At 41.5% G+C, this 20183-nt stretch overlaps 1 protein-coding gene across 1 annotated transcript in view; it reads right to left on the reverse strand.

Moving 5' to 3' along the window:
• The window catches only part of LOC121841530 (hairy/enhancer-of-split related with YRPW motif-like protein), a 22761-nt gene extending 13549 nt beyond the window's left edge, over positions 1-9212 (reverse strand). Inside the window, exon 1 of the mRNA XM_042310561.1 lies at positions 8985-9212. The gene's annotated coding sequence lies outside the window, so the exon portion shown is untranslated. The remainder of the gene's footprint in view (positions 1-8984) is intronic.
• Positions 9213-20183: the final 10971 nt, after the last annotated feature.

Genomic DNA, 20183 nt, shown 5'->3' on the forward strand with positions numbered 1-20183 from the left:
TCTTCTCTGTCATATCATCTAGTTGTCTTATCTGACATATCATCTAGTTGTCTTCTCTGACATAGCATCTAGTTGTCTTCTCTGTCATATCATCTAGTTGTCTTGTTCACCTCTGTCATATCATCTAGTTGTCTTCTCTGTCATATCATCTAGTTGTCTTGTTCACCTCTGTCATATCATCTAGTTGTCTTCTCTGTCATATCATCTAGTTGTCTTGTTCACCTCTGTCATATCATCTAGTTGTCTTGTTCACCTCTGTCATATCATCTAGTTGTCTTCTCTGTCATATCATCTAGTTGTCTTCTCTGTCATATCATCTAGTTGTCTTGTTCACCTCTGACATATCATCTAGTTGTATTCTCTGTCATATCATCTAGTTGTCTTCTCTGTCATATCATCTAGTTGTCTTCTCTGTCATATCATCTAGTTGTCTTCTCTGTCATATCATCTAGTTGTCTTCTCTGTCATATCATCTAGTTGTCTTCTCTGATATATCATCTAGTTGTCTTCTCTGTCATATCATCTAGTTGTCTTCTCTGACATAGCATCTAGTTGTCTTCTCTGTCATATCATCTAGTTGTCTTGTTCACCTCTGTCATATCATCTAGTTGTCTTCTCTGTCATATCATCTAGTTGTCTTGTTCACCTCTGTCATATCATCTAGTTGTCTTGTTCACCTCTCTCATATCATCTAGTTGTCTTCTCTGTCATATCATCTAGTTGTCTTCTCTGACATATCATCTAGTTGTCTTGTTCACCTCTGTCATATCATCTAGTTGTCTTCTCTGTCATATCATCTAGTTGTCTTCTCTGTCATATCATCTAGTTGTCTTGTTCACCTCTGACATATCATCTAGTTGTATTCTCTGTCATATCATCTAGTTGTCTTCTCTGTCATATCATCTAGTTGTCTTCTCTGTCATATCATCTAGTTGTCTTCTCTGACATATCATCTAGTTGTCTTCTCTGACATATCATCTAGTTGTCTTGTTCTTCTCTGTCATATCATCTAGTTGTCTTCTCTGACATATCATCTAGTTGTCTTCTCTGACATATCATCTAGTTGTCTTCTCTGACATATCATCTAGTTGTCTTGTTCTTCTCTGTCATATCATCTAGTTGTCTTCTCTGTCATATCATCTAGTTGTCTTCTCTGTCATATCATCTAGTTGTCTTGTTCTTCTCTGACATATCTTCTAGTTGTCTTCTCTGACATATCATCTTGTTGTCTTCTCTGACATATCATCTAGTTGTCTTCTCTGACATAGCATCTAGTTGTCTTCTCTGACATATCATCTAGTTGTCTTCTCTGACATATCATCTAGTTGTCTTGTTCACCTCTGTCATATCATCTAGTTGTCTTCTCTGTCATATCATCTAGTTGTCTTGTTCACCTCTGTCATATCATCTAGTTGTCTTCTCTGACATATCATCTAGTTGTATTCTCTGTCATATCATCTAGTTGTCTTCTCTGTCATATCATCTAGTTGTCTTGTTCACCTCTGTCATATCATCTAGTTGTCTTCTCTGTCATATCATCTAGTTGTCTTGTTCACCTCTGTCATATCATCTAGTTGTCTTCTCTGTCATATCATCTAGTTGTCTTGTTCACCTCTGTCATATCATCTAGTTGTCTTGTTCACCTCTCTCATATCATCTAGTTGTCTTCTCTGACATATCATCTAGTTGTCTTCTCTGTCATATTATCTAGTTGTCTTGTTCTTCTCTCTCATATCATCTAGTTGTCTTCTCTGACATATCATCTAGTTGTCTTCTCTGTCATATCATCTAGTTGTCTTATCTGACATATCATCTAGTTGTCTTCTCTGTCATATCATCTAGTTGTCTTCTCTGTCATAGCATCTAGTTGTCTTGTTCTTCTCTGACATATCATCTAGTTGTCTTCTCTGTCATATTATCTAGTTGTCTTGTTCTTCTCTGACATATCTTCTAGTTGTCTTCTCTGACATAGCATCTAGTTGTCTTCTCTGACATATCATCTAGTTGTCTTCTCTGTCATATCATCTAGTTGTCTTGTTCACCTCTGTCATATCATCTAGTTGTCTTGTTCACCTCTCTCATATCATCTAGTTGTCTTCTCTGACATATCATCTAGTTGTCTTCTCTGTCATATTATCTAGTTGTCTTGTTCTTCTCTGTCATATCATCTAGTTGTCTTATCTGACATATCATCTGGTTGTCTTCTCTGTCATATCATCTAGTTGTCTTCTCTGTCATATCATCTAGTTGTCTTCTCTGTCATATCATCTAGTTGTCTTGTTCTTCTCTGACATATCATCTAGTTGTCTTCTCTGTCATATTATCTAGTTGTCTTGTTCTTCTCTGACATATCATCTAGTTGTCTTCTCTGACATAGCATCTAGTTGTCTTCTCTGACATATCATCTAGTTGTCTTCTCTGTCATATCATCTGGTTGTCTTCTCTGTCATATCTTCTAGTTGTCTTCTCTGTCATATCATCTAGTTGTCTTCTCTGTCATATCATCTAGTTGTCTTGTTCACCTCTGTCATATCATCTAGTTGTCTTGTTCACCTCTCTCATATCATCTAGTTGTCTTCTCTGTCATATCATCTAGTTGTCTTCTCTGACATATCATCTAGTTGTCTTCTCTGACATATCATCTAGTTGTCTTGTTCTTCTCTGTCATATCATCTAGTTGTCTTCTCTGTCATATCATCTAGTTGTCTTGTTCACCTCTGTCATATCATCTAGTTGTCTTCTCTGTCATATCATCTAGTTGTCTTGTTCACCTCTGTCATATCATCTAGTTGTCTTCTCTGACATATCATCTAGTTGTATTCTCTGTCATATCATCTAGTTGTCTTCTCTGACATATCATCTAGTTGTCTTCTCTGTCATATCATCTAGTTGTCTCCTCTGACATATCATCTAGTTGTCTTCTCTGACATATCATCTAGTTGTCTTGTTCTTCTCTGTCATATCATCTAGTTGTCTTCTCTGTCATATCATCTAGTTGTCTTGTTCACCTCTGTCATATCATCTAGTTGTCTTGTTCAACTCTCTCATATCATCTAGTTGTCTTCTCTGACATATCATCTAGTTGTCTTCTCTGTCATATCATCTAGTTGTCTTCTCTGTCATATTATCTAGTTGTCTTGTTCTTCTCTGTCATATCATCTAGTTGTCTTCTCTGTCATATCATCTAGTTGTCTTCTCTGTCATATCATCTAGTTGTCTTGTTCTTCTCTGACATATCATCTAGTTGTCTTCTCTCTCATATTATCTAGTTGTCTTGTTCTTCTCTGACATATCTTCTAGTTGTCTTCTCTGACATAGCATCTAGTTGTCTTCTCTGACATATCATCTTGTTGTCTTCTCTGACATACCATCTAGTTGTCTTCTCTGACATAGCATCTAGTTGTCTTCTCTGACATATCATCTAGTTGTCTTGTTCACCTCTGTCATATCATCTAGTTGTCTTCTCTGTCATATCATCTAGTTGTCTTGTTCACCTCTGTCATATCATCTAGTTGTCTTCTCTGACATATCATCTAGTTGTCTTCTCTGTCATATCATCTAGTTGTCTTGTTCTTCTCTGTCATATCATCTAGTTGTCTTATCTGACATATCATCTAGTTGTCTTCTCTGTCATATCATCTAGTTGTCTTCTCTGTCATATCATCTAGTTGTCTTCTCTGTCATATCATCTAGTTGTCTTCTCTGTCATATCATCTAGTTGTCTTGTTCTTCTCTGACATATCATCTAGTTGTCTTCTCTCTCATATTATCTAGTTGTCTTGTTCTTCTCTGACATATCTTCTAGTTGTCTTCTCTGACATAGCATCTAGTTGTCTTCTCTGACATATCATCTAGTTGTCTTGTTCACCTCTGTCATATCATCTAGTTGTCTTCTCTGTCATATCATCTAGTTGTCTTGTTCACCTCTCTCATATCATCTAGTTGTCTTCTCTGACATATCATCTAGTTGTCTTGTTCACCTCTGTCATATCATCTAGTTGTCTTGTTCACCTCTGTCATATTATCTAGTTGTCTTGTTCAACTCTCTCATATCATCTAGTTGTCTTCTCTGTCATATCATCTAGTTGTCTTCTCTGACATCATCTAGTTGTCTTCTCTGACATATCATCTAGTTGTCTTGTTCTTCTCTGTCATATCATCTAGTTGTCTTCTCTGTCATATCATCTAGTTGTCTTCTCTGACATATCATCTAGTTGTCTTGTTCACCTCTCTCATATCATCTAGTTGTCTTCTCTGTCATATCATCTAGTTGTCTTCTCTGTCATATCATCTAGTTGTCTTATCTGACATATCATCTAGTTGTCTTCTCTGTCATATCATCTAGTTGTCTTCTCTGTCATAGCATCTAGTTGTCTTGTTCTTCTCTGACATATCATCTAGTTGTCTTCTCTGTCATATTATCTAGTTGTCTTGTTCTTCTCTGACATATCTTCTAGTTGTCTTCTCTGACATAGCATCTAGTTGTCTTCTCTGACATATCATCTAGTTGTCTTCTCTGTCATATCATCTAGTTGTCTTGTTCACCTCTGTCATATCATCTAGTTGTCTTGTTCACCTCTCTCATATCATCTAGTTGTCTTCTCTGACATATCATCTAGTTGTCTTCTCTGTCATATTATCTAGTTGTCTTGTTCTTCTCTGTCATATCATCTAGTTGTCTTATCTGACATATCATCTGGTTGTCTTCTCTGTCATATCATCTAGTTGTCTTCTCTGTCATATCATCTAGTTGTCTTCTCTGTCATATCATCTAGTTGTCTTGTTCTTCTCTGACATATCATCTAGTTGTCTTCTCTGTCATATTATCTAGTTGTCTTGTTCTTCTCTGACATATCATCTAGTTGTCTTCTCTGACATAGCATCTAGTTGTCTTCTCTGACATATCATCTAGTTGTCTTCTCTGTCATATCATCTGGTTGTCTTCTCTGTCATATCTTCTAGTTGTCTTCTCTGTCATATCATCTAGTTGTCTTCTCTGTCATATCATCTAGTTGTCTTCTCTGTCATATCATCTAGTTGTCTTGTTCACCTCTGTCATATCATCTAGTTGTCTTCTCTGTCATATCATCTAGTTGTCTTGTTCACCTCTGTCATATCATCTAGTTGTCTTGTTCACCTCTCTCATATCATCTAGTTGTCTTCTCTGTCATATCATCTAGTTGTCTTCTCTGACATATCATCTAGTTGTCTTCTCTGACATATCATCTAGTTGTCTTGTTCTTCTCTGTCATATCATCTAGTTGTCTTCTCTGTCATATCATCTAGTTGTCTTGTTCACCTCTGTCATATCATCTAGTTGTCTTCTCTGTCATATCATCTAGTTGTCTTGTTCACCTCTGTCATATCATCTAGTTGTCTTCTCTGACATATCATCTAGTTGTATTCTCTGTCATATCATCTAGTTGTCTTCTCTGACATATCATCTAGTTGTCTTCTCTGTCATATCATCTAGTTGTCTCCTCTGACATATCATCTAGTTGTCTTCTCTGACATATCATCTAGTTGTCTTGTTCTTCTCTGTCATATCATCTAGTTGTCTTCTCTGTCATATCATCTAGTTGTCTTGTTCACCTCTGTCATATCATCTAGTTGTCTTGTTCAACTCTCTCATATCATCTAGTTGTCTTCTCTGACATATCATCTAGTTGTCTTCTCTGTCATATCATCTAGTTGTCTTCTCTGTCATATTATCTAGTTGTCTTGTTCTTCTCTGTCATATCATCTAGTTGTCTTCTCTGTCATATCATCTAGTTGTCTTCTCTGTCATATCATCTAGTTGTCTTGTTCTTCTCTGACATATCATCTAGTTGTCTTCTCTCTCATATTATCTAGTTGTCTTGTTCTTCTCTGACATATCTTCTAGTTGTCTTCTCTGACATAGCATCTAGTTGTCTTCTCTGACATATCATCTTGTTGTCTTCTCTGACATACCATCTAGTTGTCTTCTCTGACATAGCATCTAGTTGTCTTCTCTGACATATCATCTAGTTGTCTTCTCTGACATAGCATCTAGTTGTCTTCTCTGACATATCATCTAGTTGTCTTCTCTGTCATATCATCTGGTTGTCTTCTCTGTCATATCTTCTAGTTGTCTTCTCTGTCATATCATCTAGTTGTCTTCTCTGTCATATCATCTAGTTGTCTTCTCTGTCATATCATCTAGTTGTCTTGTTCACCTCTGTCATATCATCTAGTTGTCTTCTCTGTCATATCATCTAGTTGTCTTGTTCACCTCTGTCATATCATCTAGTTGTCTTGTTCACCTCTCTCATATCATCTAGTTGTCTTCTCTGTCATATCATCTAGTTGTCTTCTCTGACATATCATCTAGTTGTCTTCTCTGACATATCATCTAGTTGTCTTGTTCTTCTCTGTCATATCATCTAGTTGTCTTCTCTGTCATATCATCTAGTTGTCTTGTTCACCTCTGTCATATCATCTAGTTGTCTTCTCTGTCATATCATCTAGTTGTCTTGTTCACCTCTGTCATATCATCTAGTTGTCTTCTCTGACATATCATCTAGTTGTATTCTCTGTCATATCATCTAGTTGTCTTCTCTGACATATCATCTAGTTGTCTTCTCTGTCATATCATCTAGTTGTCTCCTCTGACATATCATCTAGTTGTCTTCTCTGACATATCATCTAGTTGTCTTGTTCTTCTCTGTCATATCATCTAGTTGTCTTCTCTGTCATATCATCTAGTTGTCTTGTTCACCTCTGTCATATCATCTAGTTGTCTTGTTCAACTCTCTCATATCATCTAGTTGTCTTCTCTGACATATCATCTAGTTGTCTTCTCTGTCATATCATCTAGTTGTCTTCTCTGTCATATTATCTAGTTGTCTTGTTCTTCTCTGTCATATCATCTAGTTGTCTTCTCTGTCATATCATCTAGTTGTCTTCTCTGTCATATCATCTAGTTGTCTTGTTCTTCTCTGACATATCATCTAGTTGTCTTCTCTCTCATATTATCTAGTTGTCTTGTTCTTCTCTGACATATCTTCTAGTTGTCTTCTCTGACATAGCATCTAGTTGTCTTCTCTGACATATCATCTTGTTGTCTTCTCTGACATACCATCTAGTTGTCTTCTCTGACATAGCATCTAGTTGTCTTCTCTGACATATCATCTAGTTGTCTTGTTCACCTCTGTCATATCATCTAGTTGTCTTCTCTGTCATATCATCTAGTTGTCTTGTTCACCTCTGTCATATCATCTAGTTGTCTTCTCTGACATATCATCTAGTTGTCTTCTCTGTCATATCATCTAGTTGTCTTGTTCTTCTCTGTCATATCATCTAGTTGTCTTATCTGACATATCATCTAGTTGTCTTCTCTGTCATATCATCTAGTTGTCTTCTCTGTCATATCATCTAGTTGTCTTCTCTGTCATATCATCTAGTTGTCTTCTCTGTCATATCATCTAGTTGTCTTGTTCTTCTCTGACATATCATCTAGTTGTCTTCTCTCTCATATTATCTAGTTGTCTTGTTCTTCTCTGACATATCTTCTAGTTGTCTTCTCTGACATAGCATCTAGTTGTCTTCTCTGACATATCATCTAGTTGTCTTGTTCACCTCTGTCATATCATCTAGTTGTCTTCTCTGTCATATCATCTAGTTGTCTTGTTCACCTCTCTCATATCATCTAGTTGTCTTCTCTGACATATCATCTAGTTGTCTTGTTCACCTCTGTCATATCATCTAGTTGTCTTGTTCACCTCTGTCATATTATCTAGTTGTCTTGTTCAACTCTCTCATATCATCTAGTTGTCTTCTCTGTCATATCATCTAGTTGTCTTCTCTGACATCATCTAGTTGTCTTCTCTGACATATCATCTAGTTGTCTTGTTCTTCTCTGTCATATCATCTAGTTGTCTTCTCTGTCATATCATCTAGTTGTCTTCTCTGACATATCATCTAGTTGTCTTGTTCACCTCTCTCATATCATCTAGTTGTCTTCTCTGTCATATCATCTAGTTGTCTTCTCTGTCATATCATCTAGTTGTCTTCTCTGTCATATCATCTAGTTGTCTTCTCTGACATATCATCTAGTTGTCTTGTTCTTCTCTTTCATATAATCTAGTTGTATTGTTCTTCTCTTTCATATCATCTAGTTGTCTTCTCTGTCATATCATCTAGTTGTCTTCTCTGACATATCATCTAGAAAGAAAGAGAGCGAGAGAGAGAGAGAAGACAGGCTATGTGCTCACTGCCCACAAAATGAGGTGGAAACTGAGCTGCACTTCCTAACCTCCTGCCCAATGTATGACCATATTAGAGAGACATATTTCCCTCAGATTACACAGATCCACAAAGAATTCGAAAACAAATCCAATTTTGAAAAACTCCCATATCTACTGGATGAAATTCCACAGTGTGCCATCAAAGCAGCAAGATTTGTGACCTGTTGCCACGAGAAAAGGGCAACCAGTGAAGAACACGCACCATTGTAAATACAACCCATATCTATGCTTATTTATTTTATCTTGTGTCCTTTACCATTTGTGCATTGTTAAAACACTGTATATATATATAATATGACATTTGTAATGTCTTTATTGTTTTGAAACTTCTGTATGTGTGATGTCTACTGTTAATTTTTTATTGTTTATTTCACTTTATATATTATCTACCTCACTTGCTTTGGCAATGTTAACACATGTTTCCCATGCCAATAAAGCCATTGAATTGAATTGAATTGAATTGAGAGAGAGAGAGAGAGAGAGAGAGAGAGAGAGAGAGAGAGAGAGAGAGAGAGAGAGAGAGAGAGAGAGAGAGAGAGAGAGAGAGAGAGAGAGAGAGAGAGAGAGAGAGAGAGAGAGAGAGAGAGAGAGAGAGAGAGAGAGGAGAGTTATGAGGACACCCCCTCATCTGACTCACCGGAGAGGCAAAAAGCAGAGGAGGAAGCAGAAAGAGGACCGTGCAGCGGGGTCACCACACACACACAGACACACACTCACTGTGGCTGCGGTGACTTTCACTGGTGCCAGGTCCCTGACTGCCGGCGAGGCCCCCAAGAGCCACAGGCAGCCATTGTGCTGTTGCCGCGGAAACCAGTCTCTTCATGTCAGGCATGTTTTTCTGTTTGTATTCTTTTTTATGTCTTTAATGTGGACAAGGGGGAATGTTTCTCTCTTCTCTCTCTCTCTCTCTGTTCCCTTCTCTCTCTTCGTCCCCCCTCTCTCTCTGTTCCCTTCTCTCTCCTCTTCCCCTCTCTCTCTCTCTGTTCCCTTCCGTCCTCTCTCTCTCTGTTCTCTTCTCTTCCCCTCTCTCTCTCTCTGTTCTCTTCCCTTCTGTCCTCTCTCTCTCTCTGTTCTCTTCCCTTCTGTCCTCTCTCTCTCTCTGTTCTCTTCCCTTCTGTCCTCTCTCTCTCTCTGTTCTCTTCTCTTCTCTTCCGTCCTCTCTCTGTTCTCTCCTCTTCCCTTCCGTCCTCTCTCTCTCTGTTCTCTTCCCTTCCCTTCCGTCCTCTCTCTCTCTGTTCTCTCCTCTTCCCTGAAGTCTCCCCTCCCCCTCTCTCTCTCTGTTCTCTCCTCTTCCCTGAAGTCTCCCCCCTCTCTCTCTCTCTCTGTTCTCTCACCGACCCATCCACATTAGTTCATTTTCTGATCCCTTCCTCTCCCCCACCCCTCCTCCTTGACTCTCCTCTTCCCTGAAGTCCCCCCTCTCTCTCTGGAGATCATCATTGTGAATGTATTTAGTTGTAGACAGTCCCCTGTCTTTGTTGTGGTGTTGTGTCTTCCCTCTCTCTCTCTCTCTCTCTCTCTCAGACCTAACTTTACGAGGTTCTGGCACAAAAGCTTGTTTTCTTTTTCTTGAAATGGACACAACTCTAAAACTGAAAAACCTTAAGAATCTCCAACGTTCCCACGCTAAACCAATTGTCTTCTAAAGATTAAACAAGCAACAAGAACAGAGAGAAAGAAAGAATCGGATTATGATTCCACTTCCCATAATGCCCCACAGTCATACCAAGAACAACACATTCAGATAAAAAAACTGTTACCGTTTATACTGCTCTCTCTTTCTCTCATTCGCTCTCCCCCTCTCTCTCTCTCTCTCTCTTTCTCTCATTCGCTCTCCCCCTCTCTCTCTCTTTCTCTCATTCCCTATCCCCTCTCTCTCTCTCTTTCTCTCATTCGCTCTCCCCCCTCTCTCTCTCTCTCTCTCTCTTTTCTCTCATTCGCTCTCCCCCTCTCTCTCTCTTTCTCTCATTCCCTATCCCCTCTCTCTCTCTTTTCTCTCATTCGCTCTCCCCCTCTCTCTCTCTATCTCCCTATCTCTCTCTCTCTTTTCTCAATCGCTCTCCCTCCCTCTCTCACACACTCTCTCTTTCCCTATCTCTCTCTCTTTCTCTCATTCGCTCTCCCCCTCTCTCTCTCTCCCTATCTCTCTCTCTCTTTTCTCAATCGCTCTCCCTCCCTCTCTCACACACTCTCTCTTTCCCTATCTCTCTCTCGTTCTCTCATTCACTCTCCCCCTCTCTCTCTCTCTTTCTCTCATTCGCTATCCCCTCTCTCTCTCTCCATATCTCTCTCTCTTTTCTCAATCACTCTCCCTCCCTCTCTCTCCCCCTCTCTCTCATACTCTCTCTTTCCCTTTCTCACACTCTATCTCATTCTCTCTCTCTCTCCCTCTTTCTCTCTTTCGCTCTCTCTCCCTCTTTCTCTCTTTCTCTTTCTCATTTCTTCTCCCTCTCTCTCTCTCATTCGCTCTCCCTCTCTTTCTCATTTGTTCTCTCTCTCTCTCTCTCTCTCTCTCTTTCTCATTTGTTCTCCCTCTCTCTCTCTCTCTCTATCTTTCTCATTTGTTCTCCCTCTCTCTCTCTCTTTCTCATTTGTTCTCCCCCTCTCTCTCTCTTTCTCATTTGTTCTCCCTCTCTCTCTCTCTTTCTCATTTGTTCTCCCTCTCTCTCTCTCTCTCTCTCTCTCTTTTCTCATTTGTTCTCCCTCTCTCTCTCTCTTTCTCATTTGTTCTCCCCCTCTCTCTCTCTTTCTCATTTGTTCTCCCTCTCTCTCTCTCTTTCTCATTTGTTCTCCCTCTCTCTCTCTCTCTTTCTCATTTGTTCTCCCCCTCTCTCTCTTTCTCATTTGTTCTCCCTCTCTCTCTCTCTCTCTCTCTCTCCCTCCCTTAATCACTTCATCCTGACCGTAGTGCTTTAACCACATCAAACACTCAACACATTATTTTATGGGTCGTGGAGAAAGAGAAAGAGGAGGAGAAAAGAGAGTGTAAAAATGAAAGAGTTTAGGCTGATTCATCTTGTCCCCGCTCCGCCTACGCACGTGGCCCAGCATCGTTTGGTGATCTAATATTAGTTACTGTTTTGAAAACACTAAAACAGACACAGAAGACTGTGGTTCCAGGGTTCTGTGGTTCCAGGATTCCGTGACACCAGGGTTCTTTGGTTCCAGGGTTCCGTGACACCAGGGTTCTTTGGTTCCAGAAGACAGAAGAAGACTGTTATTAAGACGAGTCCCATACAGGACTATAGCTCAGTCTCTGCTACATTGAAACATATAAACTTATTTTCTGCCTGCTTTCTGTTTTGCGTCAAGAAAGAAGTGAGAAAAGAACCAGATGGACTGTTGACACAATGTTGGTTAGACTTTCCCCGTAGATCATTCATTGAAGTCAATAGGAGATTTGCACAAATAACATCGCTATGACTATGTAGCAAAACGGAATGTTAGCTGGCAAGATTCAGGATGGTGGAAGGATCCTAGTAAAAATGTCACCATGCAAGTCAACTTCTCCCTTCTCTCTGACTTGGAACTCAGACACCTTTTCATTTCCCATAATCCTGTCAGGGTGACGCCTCTGGTCAGTGTGTTATCAGAGAGCCATCCAGACAACACTCTGCAATAAGCCCCTAAAACAACATTAGAAAACTGCTGTCTGTTCTCTTAGACATCCAGGATTTAATAATAGACTTCCTGGGAATGGATCACTGTGAGTCTGCAGGAGGAGTGGAAGACAGGAGGATGGGAGAGAAAATGAGAGAGAGACAAAAAGAGGAGAGAGAGAAAAGAGGAGAGAGAAAAGAGACGAGAGAGAAAAGAGGAGAGAGAGCAAAGAGGAGAGAGAGCAAAGAGGAGAGAGAGCAAAGAGGAGAGAGCGAGAGCGAGAGAGAGAGAGAGAGAGAGAGAGAGAGAGAGAGAGAAGGAGAAAGGAGAGAGAGGAGAGAGAGGAGAGAGAGAAGGAGGAAAGGAAGGAGAGAAGAGAAGAGAAGAGAGAGAGAGAGAGAAGAGAAGAGAGAGAGGAGAGAGAGTAAGGAGGAAAGGAGAGAAGAGGAGAGAGAGAGAGAGTAAGGAAAGGAGAGAAGAGGAGAGAGAGAGAGAAGAGAGAGGAGAGAGAGAAGAGAGAGAGAGAGGAGAGAGAGTAAGGAGGAAAGGAGAGAAGAGGAGAGAGAGGAGAGAGAGTAAGGAGGAAAGGAGAGAAGAGGAGAGAAGAGAAGAGAGAGGAGAGAGAGAAGAGAGAGAGGAGAGAGAAAAGAGGAGAGAGAGAGAAGAGGAGAGAGAGAAAGGAGGAGAGACTGTGAACCGAGAAGACTAAAGAGCTGGGTTTTGATGTCTGTCTGTGTTGGGAGTCCTAACACTCAGTGTAAAGACCCAGCAGTACAGTGGTATTCACCCACCTTGGCACTTTTCTTATTTTGTTGCCTTACAACCTGGAATTAACATGTATTTTTGGGGGGTTTGTATCATTTGATTTACACATGCCTACCACTCTGAAGATACAACATATTTTACATTGTGAAACAAACAAGAAATAAGACAAAAAACAGAGAACTTGAACGTGAATAACTATTCACCCCCCAAAGTCAATACTTTGTAGAGCCACCTTTTGCTGCAATTACAGCTGCAGGTCTCTTGGGGTATGTCTCTATCAGCTTGGCAAATCTAGACACTGGGATTTTTGCCCATTCTTCAAGGCAAAACTGCTACTGCTCCTTCAAGTTGGATGGGCTCTGTTGGTGTACAGAAATCTGTAAGTCATACCACAGATTCTCAATTGGATTGAGGTCTGGGCTTTGACTAGGCCATTCCAAGACATTTAAATGTTTCCCATTAAACCACTCGAGTGTTGCTATAGCAGTATGCTTAGGGTCATTGTCCTGCTGGAAGGTGAACCTCCGTCCCAGTCTCAAATCTCTGGAAGACTGAAACAGGTTTACCTCAAGAATTTCCCTGTATTTAGCGCCATCCATCATTCCTTCAATTCTGACCAGTTTCCCAGTCCCTGCCGATGAAAAACATCCCCACAGAATGATGCGTCACTGTGGATGGTGTTCTCGGGGTGATGAGAGGTGTTGGGTTTGCGCCAGACATAGCGTTTGCCTTGATGGCCAAAAAGCTCAATTTTAGTCTCATCTGACCATACCATCTAGTTGTCTTCTCTGACATAGCATCTAGTTGTCTTCTCTGACATATCATCTAGTTGTCTTCTCTTCATCTGACCAGAGGACCTTGTCTCCCACATTTATTTTAGTAAACACCAAACGTCGTGGGCGGCCCTCTTTTGGCAGGTTTGTTGTGGTGTCATATTCTTTTCAGCTTTTAATAATGGATTTAATGGTGCTCCGTGGGATGTTCAAAGTTTCGGCTATTTTTTTTACAACCCAACCCTGATCTGTACTTCTCCACAACTTTGTCCCTGACCTGTTTGGAGAGCTCCTTGGTCTTCATGGTGTCCCTTGCTTAGTGGTGTTGCAGACTCTGGGGCCTTTCAGAACAGGTATATATATACTGAGATCATGTGACAGATCATGTGACACTTAGATTGCACACAGGTGGACTTTATTTAACTAATTATGTGACTTCTGAAGGTAATTGGTTGCACCAGATCTTATTTAGGAGCTTCATAGCAAAGGGGGTGAATACATATAATACATATTGCAAGGGGGTGAATATATATAATACATATTGCAAGGGGGTGAATATATATAACATATATTGCAAGGGGGTGAATATATATATAATACATATTGCAAGGGGGGGTGAATATATATAATATATATTGCAAGGGGGTGAATATATATAACATATATTGCAAGGGGGTGAAGATATATAATACATATTGCAAGGGGGTGAATATATATAATATATATTGCAAGGGGGTGAATATATATATAATACATTCAACACTTTATTATTTATTTTTTATTTTTTTCATTTCACTTTTTCATTTTTTTTTTCCCCCCCACATTTTGTGTTTGTCCATTACATGAAATCCACATAAAAATCCATTTAAATTAGTGGTTGTAATGCAACAAAATAGGAAAAAACGCCAAGGGGAATGAAGGGGTTTTCTCTCTAAAGAGGGGGTTTTCTCTCTAAAGAGGGGGTTTTCTCTCTAAAGAGGGGGTTTTCTCTCTAAAGACGGGGTTTTCTCTCTAAAGAGGGGGTTTTCTCTCTCAAGAGGGGCGTTTTCTCTCTAAAGAGGGGGTCTTCTCTCTAAAGAGGGGGTTTTCTCTCTAAAGAGGGGCATCTTCTCTCTAAAGAGGGGCGTCTTCTCTCTAAAGAGGGGGTTCTTCTCTCTAAAGAGGGGGGTTTTCTCTCTAAAGAGGGGGTTTTTCTCTCTAAAGAGGGGGTTTTCTCTCTCAAGAGGGGGTTTTCTCTCTAAAGAGGGGGTCTTCTCTCTAAAGAGGGGGTTTTCTCTCTAAAGAGGGGCATCTTCTCTCTAAAGAGGGGCGTCTTCTCTCTAAAGAGGGGGTTCTTCTCTCTAAAGAGGGGGGTTTTCTCTCTAAAGAGGGGGTCTTCTCTCTAAAGAGTGGCATCTTCTCTTTAAAGAAGGGCATCTTCTCTCTAAAGTAGGGTGATTCGCTCTGAAGAGGAGCGACCGGCGCATTGGACTCCACATTATAGAAGTCTATTCAATAAATAACACACACACACGCATGCACCAAACACACACACACACACACACACACACACACACGCATGCACCAAACACACACACACACACACACACACACACGCATGCACCAAACACACACACACACACACGCGCATGCACCAAACACACACACACACAAACATACACACACACACACGCACCAAACACACACACACGCACACAAATTAACACACACGCACACAAATTAACACACACACACGCACAAACACACACACACGCAAACACTAACACACACACATACACACACACACACACACACACACACACACACACACACACACACACACACACACACACACACACACACACACACACACACACACACACACACACACACACACACACACACACACACACACACACACACACACACACACACACACACACACACACACACACACACACACGCCACCACTGCCTCCTCCATGTTTGTTTCAGAGTCGTCTCTCTGGAACCCCAGTCTGAATTCCTTCCTATAATTCAAACGTTTCACGGTACATATGAGACAGCGAACGCCACCACCACGGTCCAGGGGCCTCACTCTCTCTCTCCTCCTCCTCCTCCATTGTCTCTGGTCTTTAATCAGGGCCTCTCTGTGGCTGAGCCTGACATGGTGCGTTGTCTCCGCCTGGGAAAATACCTCGGGCCCTAACTGTCTGTCAGGAGATGTAACAGAGACCACAGGGACTGCGAGGGATACAGTGTGTGTGTTTGTGTGTAGTGGTGTGTGTGTGTGGTGGTGTGTGTGTGTGTGTGGTGGCGTATGTGTGTGTGTGCGTGTGGTGGCGTATGTGTGTGTGCGTGTGTATGTGTGTGTGTTTGTGTGCGTGCGTGTGCGAGTGTGTGTGTGTGTGTGGGACTGTAGTCCCTGGTACCAGTGTACAGTATAACAGCCCTTTGGGTGACCATTTTCTAAATTGGGTCTCATCACACTATCTGTTCTTGGACATCACAGATGTGATTTGAAGCCTCAGGGGCGGCTGAAGACACACATCGGTAGGATTAAGAAACCCAGGGGGGTTCTGATCGTTACCATGGTAAAATCTGTCAAAATCTGTTTAGGTTTTGATCGATCAATCAATTGATCTGTAATGCCCGTTTTTTTTTTACACATGATTTTATTACAAAGTAATAATCGGAAACATAACAGATAGTCTTATTGATGATCAAGCCACTTCATCTGGGGAGTAAAGAAGACATACACAATGCTAGTCTGGAACATGCTAGTCTGGAACAAAGACTGGTCAGTCTATTAACTACAGACCTGACATGAGATGGAAAAAATCCCCACTGACATTCTGCAAACAGACCTGAAGAGAAACCAGGATCAAGGAACCAAAGTCACCTCCCTGAGGTCATCTCAGTTCTGCTGTGTTGGGACATCATGTATTTCCCAGGAGTACGTTGGGTCAGTCTAAGACTCTAAGCTTTTCCTGACTGTCTGAACTGGCCAGGAGTGACTCACGGTCCTACTGGTTATAACTAGGATACAGAGTTATTCCTCTGTCCAGTAAGGTCACGTGGTTAGGAACAACTCTGGTCTCCTAGCTCTCTAGGGTGGGAGAACTCTCCTCCATCAGGGATGGAGACCTACCTCCATCCCTCTCTCCCTCCATCCCTCTATCCCTCCATCCCTCTATCCCTCCATCCCTCTATCCCTCCATCCCTCTCCATCCCTCTATCCCTCCATCCCTCTCATCCCTCCATCCCTCTATCCCTCCATCCCTCCATCCCTCTATCCCTCCATCCCTCATCCCTCTATCCCTCCATCCCTCTATCCCTCCATCCCTCTCTCCCTCCATCCCTCTCTCCCTCATTCCTCTATCCCTCCATCCCTCTATCCCTCCATCCCTCCATCCCTCTCCCTCCCCCTCATCCCTCCATCCCTCCATACCGCATTCCCACCATCCCTCCCTCCCTCCATGCCTACATCCCTCCCTCCATCCCTCCCTCCCTCCCTCCATGCCTACATCCCTCCCTCCATCCCTCCCTCCCTCCATGCCTACATCCCTCCCTCCATCCCTCCCTCCCTCCCTCCATGCCTACATCCCTCCCTCCCTCCACTTGGTCACACACCAGAGTGGTGGTTTACACTGGGTTATATTAACCAATCAGCATTCAGGATTAGACCCAAACGTTGTATAATGGGTTATATTAACCAATCAGCATTCAGGATTAGACCCAACCATTGTATAATGGGTTATATTTAGGTTTATGAGCTTGAAGGGAGTTGTTATGGGGCTCCATAAATTAGATTTTCAAAAGGGTTATGGAGGCCTGATGTACGCCTATTCAGTGGTGTCCTCAGGCCCACCACCAAGCCTGTGTGTGTGTTTGTGTGTGTGTGTGTGTGTGTGTGTGTGTGTGTGTGTGTGTGCGTGCATGTGTATGTGTGTGTGTGTCTTTGTGTTCTACCCAGTTAACCACGGGAAAATCTCTACAACAAATAAGAAGTCCACCGCCCAGTCGAACCCGGGACCCCTCGGGGGTGTGAAACTCCAGAGGGTTGTTAGTGGATTAGGCTGAAAGGGTGCGGTCGGTTCCTCAAAGGAACTATTTGTTTACTTTCGCTCTGTCCTCAAAACAAAAAAGGGAACTCGTTTTACTCCGGAACAATAAACATGCATTCCTCAAAGGACAACGTAGGCAAGCGCATGAGGAGGGCGTGGCGTAGGGTGCGAGGTAGTGCGTGAGGTAAGGCACTGATAGGTTAGGGCGCGAGGTAGGGCGTGAGGTAGGGCATGATGTAGGGCTTCAGGGTGCAAGCTGCCTGCGGTAGGAACAACCCTTTGGCACTGGTGTACGTCTGACAAGGTATGGAGTTCAGCTTCCTAACCTATCTGAAAGGAATGGACAGAGTTCAGCTTCCTAACCTATCAGAATGGACAGAGTTCAGCTTCCTAACCTATCAGAATGGAGAGAGTTCAGCTTCCTAACCTATCAGAAAGGATTGGAGAGAGTTCAGCTTTCTAACCTATCTGATTGGAGAGAGTTTATCTTCCTAACCTATCTGAAAGGATTGGACAGAGTTCAGCTTGCTAACCTATCTGAAAGGATTGGAGAGAGTTCAGCTTGCTAACCTATCTGAAAGGATTGGACAGAGTTCAGCTTGCTAACCTATCTGAAAGGATTGGAGAGAGTTCAGCTTGCTAACCTATCAGAAAGGATTGGAGAGAGTTCAGCTTTCTAACCTATCTGATTGGAGAGAGTTTATCTTCCTAACCTATCTGAAAGGAATGGACAGAGTTCAGCTTTCTAACCTATCTGATTGGAGAGAGTTCCTTCCTAACCTCTGAAAGGATTGGAGAGAGTTTATCTTCCTAACCTATCTGAAAGGATTGGAGAGAGTTTAGCTTTCTAACCTATCTGAAAGGATTGGAGAGAGTTCAGCTTGCTAACCTATCTGAAAGGATTGGAGAGTTTAGTTCAACCTATCTGAAAGGATTGGAGAGAGTTCAGCTTGCTAACCTATCTGAAAGGATTGGAGAGAGTTTAGCTTTCTAACCTATCTGAAAGGATTGGAGAGAGTTTATCTTCCTAACCTATCTGATTGGAGAGAGTTCAGCTTCCTAACCTATCTGAAAGGATTGGAGAGAGTTTATCTTCCTAACCTATCTGAAAGGATTGGAGAGAGTTCAGCTTTCTAACCTATCTGAAAGGATTGGAGAGAGTTCAGCTTGCTAACCTATCTGAAAGGATTGGAGAGAGTTCAGCTTGCTAACCTATCTGAAAGGAATGGAAAGGATTGGAGAGAGTTCAGAGTTGGAGAGAGTTCAGCTTGCTAACCTATCTGAAAGGAAAGAGTTCAGCTTGAAAGGATTGAGAGAGTTTATCTTCCTAACCTATCTGAAAGGAATGGACAGAGTTCAGCTTTCTAACCTATCAGGCAGTAAGGTGGAGCTATTATTTATGACTATCTACCAACCCCTATCCAATTCCTTTGGATCTGAAGACCCTAGGGAGTTACTCCAACTCAGTAAATGCCTCACTGACATTGTGTGTATTTTGCCCAACATTTATGAACTGCAATAACTACATTTCAGAACTGTAAACAATTTAAATGAACCCCATCCCTGTTTACCAAACAGGTTGAAGAGAAACACAAGCAACAATCCCTATTTGCACATAAGAGGTTCATCACGGGATTATATTGTTGGCTAACGCAGTGATTTTCTGCCCTCTGGTGATGATAAAAGCAACTACAGGCTATATCTTTAAAAGCCCACCCCAGTCTAGTTTTACATGATGTGATTGGCTGATCGCCTCTCTTAGACGCCACATGACATTTCTCTCGTATCTCATTGGTCGAGTCTTGTGACTCTCACACAGAATGGAGAAATGAGGAAGTGGGTTGTTGTTGTGGTTAGCTAGCTAGCTAGCTGCTGAGGCTACAACAATTTATCCACCAGTGTGTTAACTTACGACTAATTTCAAGGTTTAGTCAGGTATCGTTGTTTTTATACTTGTTTAAATGTTAAAATTGTATGTTCATTTGTACGGAATGTTTTATAAATGTAACGCTAGCTAGCTGACAGAGTATTCTAGCATAGACAGATGGGTTACTATAGTTATCAATACATTGTATTCTAGCTAACTACAACATATAGCTACTTCTACATTTGTGATTCTACAAAAGGTACTGGAGACGATGGAAAAACCTTTCTCCTAGCTAGCTACTATCGCTTTAGTTTAGATATTTCTCCTCAGAGCCTTTCTGTGGTTATCAGTTGTGGATCTTCTCTTCAAGGTGAGGGTGTAGTTAGTTGTTGACAGGGGTCACATGAATGTACTGCACCAGGAGGTCAGCGGACTGGGGTGGAAGGTTGAGGAGCGTGAACTGACTGAGGGGTTTGTTTACTAGTACATAGGCAGCCCTATGCTTTCTACATCTCTCTCTCTCTCTCTGCTCACCATGCTCTCGCGCGCTCTCTCAATCCATCTCTTTCTGTCCCTCTCTCATTCTCTCTCTCGCTCCCTCAATCCCTCTCAATCTCTCTCATTCTCTCTCTCCTCTATCTCTCAATCTCTCTCATTCTCTCTCTCAATCCCTCTCATTCTCTCTCTCTCAATCCCTCTCATTCTCTCTCTCTCAATCCCTCTCATTCTCTCTCTCTCAATTCAATTCAAGGGCTTTATTGGTATGGGAAACATGTGTTAACATTGCCAAAGCAAGTGAGGTAGATAATATATAAAGTGAAATAAACAATCAAAATTAACAGTAAACATTACACATACAGAAGTTT

Source organism: Oncorhynchus tshawytscha, linkage group LG31 (assembly GCF_018296145.1).
Source record: "Oncorhynchus tshawytscha isolate Ot180627B linkage group LG31, Otsh_v2.0, whole genome shotgun sequence".
Lineage (NCBI taxonomy): Eukaryota > Metazoa > Chordata > Actinopteri > Salmoniformes > Salmonidae > Oncorhynchus > Oncorhynchus tshawytscha.